Consider the following 6000-nt stretch of genomic DNA (forward strand, 5'->3'; position numbering starts at 1 on the left):
GAAGGAAGGCAGCTCAGGTCTCGCTGTGTTCGCCCTAGAACAAGGACAGAAACACCAGCCTGAAGATGATGAGTGGGACCTCATAGAAACGTCGCCAGAAATTTCCAAATCCTACATGGGAAGAAACCCGAATATGCCAAGACCGTCATACCTGTAACCGTGAAAATCTACGAAAACAAATATATATATATACACACACACACACACACACACACACACACACACACATATATATATATACACACACACACACACATATACACACACACATGTACATGTATGAGAGTGTGTGTGTGTGTGTACACACACACACGTTCCTATATAAGTTTCAACAGGGTTATCTTTTAATGTCAGGATGATTAATATGAAGTGATTTTGAAGATTATTTAAGTGGCTGAAAAGTAATACATTTAGACAAAAGAAAAAGATCTAATGCTCATTTTTGCATACTGACTTTAAAACAAATTTTGTTTATACAGTGTCTTTCTATTTCAGTCTTCTCAAGTTTGATGCCCTCAGTTATGCTATGTCTGCCATTCCCATTAGAACCTAACTGGGAATTCTGTAGTTTGCAGTCCTGAAAAACATTAAGGGTGACAGAATGGGACAAACTGCTCTAGTCTGAATGAAGTAAAAAGATATATAGAAAACAAAATTTGATGTGTCAGAGATTGCCAAAAAGCATATCTATCCATGGACTATGCACTTTCATAATTTCTGAAAAAGTGGCAGAATCCCCTACTTTTGATGAGCAGCGGGGCCAAATTGGAATTAAAAGAGATGCTACTCACAACACCTCTGATGTTAGTGGGTTTTCAGCTTTGTTCTTTTCTATAGTCCAGATCTGTCTGTAGTCCACAAGTAAAGATGCTCAGTAAGCCCTTTGCCAATTAATGTTCATTAAGATCCCCCAAATTTGCATGTCCTGTCAGTTTCTGTCTTCTGATGGAGAATGAGAAGCCTTAATGATTGTTTCTCTTGGAAATTTATTTTTAATAAGGAAATGTTATTTCATTATTCAGAATAAACATAACCAATTAAACTCCACCAAGCAAATTGTGGTGGAGGCTTTCCTCATTGGGAGCAATAGAAGCTGGCATAAGGTCCTTAAGAAAGGCCATTCAAGGGATAATTAAGAAGATATTTATCATTAATCATTCAGCCTTGATCACAGGGAACCAATTAAACAGGTATGACCTATAAACAACAAGAACCTAGTTTAAAATATGCTAATATTCTGAGGAGCCTTAATAGCACTTTGCCTTTCCACACTGGGCAAATTGATTTTGCATTTGTGTCTTGGAGTGAGTGGGAGTGCTACATATCAAAACTGAAAATATGTGGAACATCAGCCTGAATTTGATAACAGCTGGATTAGCAGGCAGAAGTTAGTGCCGAAAACAGCTTCATTAAACTGTATCAATTTGAAGATGGCTTTAGTCTGAGAATAATAAGCATGTGTATTATATGATTGCTGAAGAATTGTATACCAAAATGGATGTAATTTTTTTTACCAGATGGTATCCCTTTTTTTTTTCCTTTCTGGAAAAGAATAATAGAATAATTAAAAGTACTGTGTGTATAATGTAGTGTGCAGTAGCATAACCACATAATCCTTTTTAAAGGACCAAATGCTCTATACAGTCAGTATTCTGTACAGTGTGGCTAAAATTTGGGTTGTGCTGTAAATGTGGACCTGTGAATAGGAGCTACTGTCTTGTAGGAATGATATGAACTTGTTTTATGTGTGTAACATATTTTTGCTGATAATGAAAAGGAAGGGAAACTAATATAGATCTATTTCAAGCTATTTTGCTCTCATCAGCTAGCCATACCCTTACCGGGATTTGAACCTGGGGAGTCTGCCTGTAAGGTAGTAAGCTTTAACCTCTAGACCACAGGTTCTCTTCCTCTCAGCCTGTACCAGGGAAGAGTTATATGTTTTTTTCTGTCAAATCATCCTGGTATACCCAAATATGGGATGGAGCATACAGCTTCCTTTTTGCCTCTCAGCCCCTCCTGGGCCATATCCAAGGCAGTTAGAGTATATACATATATATATTCTCTCTGTGTATACATGTATGCAGATATACATGTACACACATGTACATATCCAGAGGAAAGAAAGGTTTTAATACATATTGTGTATAGCATATATTTGTCATGCTTAAAGTGTCAGCTAACATTCTACATTGAGCAAATGTGACAATCACGCTTATTAAGGAGAATGTCTTTCTTCCCTATGCTGCAAATATAAGTGTATAAAAACACACATACACTAATATATATAAATATGTATGTGTGTGTGTTTACATAAACTCTGTATATATCAAGAGCAGAGACATACCTAAATATGTGTCTTATAAATATTTGATCTATACATATGCAGACTTTGGTGATTGTGTATATGTATAAGCGTGTGTAAACTACACATACAATTTTTAATGGTGGTGTATAGAAGACAGTAATATGAATAGACTGAGTATGCTAAGTAACCAAAATTTCCATTTCTTTTTAAAAAAAGTGAATGTATGTTTTTTTCTATATTTTGGTAGGTCAGTTTTAAACTTCCATACAAATCTACGTAATAGAATTTTTTAAAAAATAGGTTATTTGCTCAACTCCAAAATCCCTCACTATCCCTCACCCATCAATTTATTTTATTTCAGATTGATTTTAGTTGTTGAGTTTAGGACTAAGGTAGATTTGCTACGGCTATACTCCTCTACAAGTTTATTTTAAAAATACTGGAAGGATTTTCTTCTGGTTAGATATGCATAGAATTGTTCCATTATTGTCAGGGTCTTTTTCAGTTATTATTTAATTGTCACTCATGTTTCTGGTTGGAATCATTATTTTATTTTATTTATGTGTTTGTTTTGTCAAGTACCTATTGGTGGTATACAAAGATATAATATTATATACATGATATTAGTAAAAAAAAGCATGCAGAATTGCCATGCAATATGAGAGAAATGGATGCTGCTCAGTCAGAGCTCAAGCGGAGTTGGGTTTGACACAGAATAAGATAAATATCTGTCCCCAAATCTTTCGCCAATGAGTTGGATTTTTTCCCCCCAGAAACAAGCAAATACCCAAGTCCTAGATAGCATGAAAGCTCAGATATAGCTGTTTACCAGGCATAAACACCCCTTAAATATTGATTAGACTCATGAGAGCTATGCACTCAGGAGCAGGCTAACTGATTCAGAGAATTCTCCAAGCTATTGGAACAAATGAAGTTTAAAACCTCTGCATTTGTTGGACTAAACATTTCCCATTTCCCAAATGATCTAGATTGGATTAGATTAGATTTATTGGATTTATATGCCGCCCCTCTCCGCAAACTCAGGGCGGCTCACAACAAGGTAAAAACAATACATAATAACAAATGCAATACCCACCAATCCAATTACAATGTTAAGCTTATGTAGCAGTTCTTTGTGACTACAGGCAGCATTGGACTGTTTTTAGCCAGATAGCTTATAGAAGAGTTTACACATCATACAGGTAGCACTTGTCTTACAACAATTCATTTAGTGACCATTCAAAATTGCAATGGCACTGAAAAAAGTGACATGACCATTTTTCGCACTTAAGATCATTGCAGCATCCTGATGGTCATATGATCAAAATTTGGCCACTTGGCTCATGTTTATGATGGTTGCAGTGTCCCAGGGCCATGTGATCTTTTCTGATGCAACCTTTTGATAAGCTGAGTCAATGGGGAACCTATATTCACTTCACAATTATGTTACTAACTTGCGTCTCGCTTAACAGCTCTGGTAAGAAAGGGGGACAAAATTCACTTAACAAAAGTTTCAGCGACATAAATTTTGGGCTGAACTGTGGTTGTACATTGTACCTCTATTACTGCATTCTTAAAGGAAAATAGTATATGGTTAAACACTATGACCTACGTCAGGAAGAATCCATCACTCTTTTTCAGAATGTCCTTGTCAAATAAAGCTGAAGAGGTTGAACATTTTTGTGTAAAGCTTTGGGATAGTTTCACATTCTGGCGTGATTCCTATGGGCTTTTTGGTAACATATGGAGACCTTATTACTCACCCAGGTCTTTTGAACAACTCATGGGTTTCTTTTAGCTAGAGCTTTTCAATTTCATCTACCTTGTTTTTGGTAAGTCTTAAGTGCAGCTTTTTTCATATTATATTTCAATTAAGTGCAGCTATATATATAAGAAGAGTAAATATTATCAAAAGTAGGATGCCCAGCAGCATTTGAAAAGAACTTATTAAACATTTTTCTTCAAACAGCTAATGTCTAGGATATTTTTTTTTAAGAAAAACTTAATAATCATGAGAAAACTGAAAGGAAATGACCTGTTTGAAGTTAGTTCTATTGGTAATTCTTGACTTTTTTGCAAAGGGAAGGATATCTGTCCACAAATATATTTTATGAAACTCTTTAGATTGTTATGAAAATTAATTCTTGGTAGTTACAAAAATTTCCTGTTGCGACATGAGGATGTTGTAAATAATCTGAACATTGTTTATGAACGGTTGTTGTGTACCCAGCCACCTAAGTCAAGATCCTTGATCTGCATTTCCTACTTCTTCAGCAATTTGACTCAATTTTTTAAAAATAATTTAGTTAGTTAGTTAGTTAGTTAGTTAGTTAGTTAGTTAGTTAGTTAGTTAGTTAGTTAGTCCAAAACATAATGAAGGTTACAGAGGATATGCTCATAGTAAAATATATCAATGGGAGAGTAGAAGAAAAGATATAGGTATAAGGTGTATCAGTAAAAGAACAGAAGAAAAGATATAGGAATAGGAGAAAGATATATAAGGAAATGTAAGAGAGACAATAGGACAGGGGACGGAAGGCACGTTGGTGCACTTATGCATGCCGCTTATTGACCTCTTAGGAATCTGGAGAGGTCAATTGTGGATAGTCTAAGGGTAAAATATTGGGGGGTTAGGGGATGACACTACAGAGTCAGGTAATGAGTTTTCTTTCTCTTTGTTCCTCCACCATGTAGTTGCCTCTTGCATTGCAGATCTTCTATTGGGAGGATAGATATTTAGGTGGCAATCTGGTTCCAGCACAGATTCTTAACTCCTAGACTAAGTTGCAAATAGTGGTCTCACGAAGATGAGTAGCTAGGAAGCTACTTCATCCTTCTGATCTACAACCTGAAAAAAGTATGAGACATTAAGATAGGCCGGTGAAGCTTTCTTCTTTTTTCCTTAGCCCTTGCTCCATTGAAAGCTTTCCCTTACAGCACACATGGAATGAATGAATGAATGAATGTGTGTGTGTATGTATATGTGAGTATGTGTATGTTTGTATATATCTTCTTCAGTTATGTTTTGACGTTTATCATTTAATTCTGACTAACCCAGAAAGGTATCCAATTAACTTAGTTTATTAAGAAGGCCACCTTTGAGACCGCCTGGGAATGAACTATAAGTAGCACTTTGAAAAATATGCACAAGTTGGGACTTTCTAGCTAAATGAAACTTTTGATGGCACACACACAGTCATGGGCCCCTCCCCCTGCCATCTGGGTAGCCAAAATGGCCTGGAATGGCATAACTGACAGATTTCTGGTGAAAAATCACTAGTTTCTTGCTTCTGCACATACACAAAAGTAAAAATACTGGAGAAAATAGCCGAAATCTCGCACTCATCAGGTTTCAGCGATTTTTTGTCATTTTTTGCTTCTGCGCATGCGCAGAAGCAAAAATATCAGAGGAAATAGCTGAAATCTCATGACCAACGCACACATCAGGAGCGCACACTGTTGTGCCAGCCACCAAGGACCATCCGGGTAGCAAGGTAAGTGGCTGCCCGCCACTGCACACACAAGAGCATTTCTTCAAGAGGTCCCTATACAGCCACAGTTAATAGTAGGCACCTACCAGAGGATGGGTTCCACTTAGCTTCCCTACCAGTTCGCACAGTGATGGGCTACCAAAATTGTGGATGTGGCTTATGCATTTTGTTTCAACATCTTTCAGTGCAAATTGGGTGCTC

Source organism: Erythrolamprus reginae, chromosome 2 (assembly GCF_031021105.1).
Source record: "Erythrolamprus reginae isolate rEryReg1 chromosome 2, rEryReg1.hap1, whole genome shotgun sequence".
Lineage (NCBI taxonomy): Eukaryota > Metazoa > Chordata > Lepidosauria > Squamata > Dipsadidae > Erythrolamprus > Erythrolamprus reginae.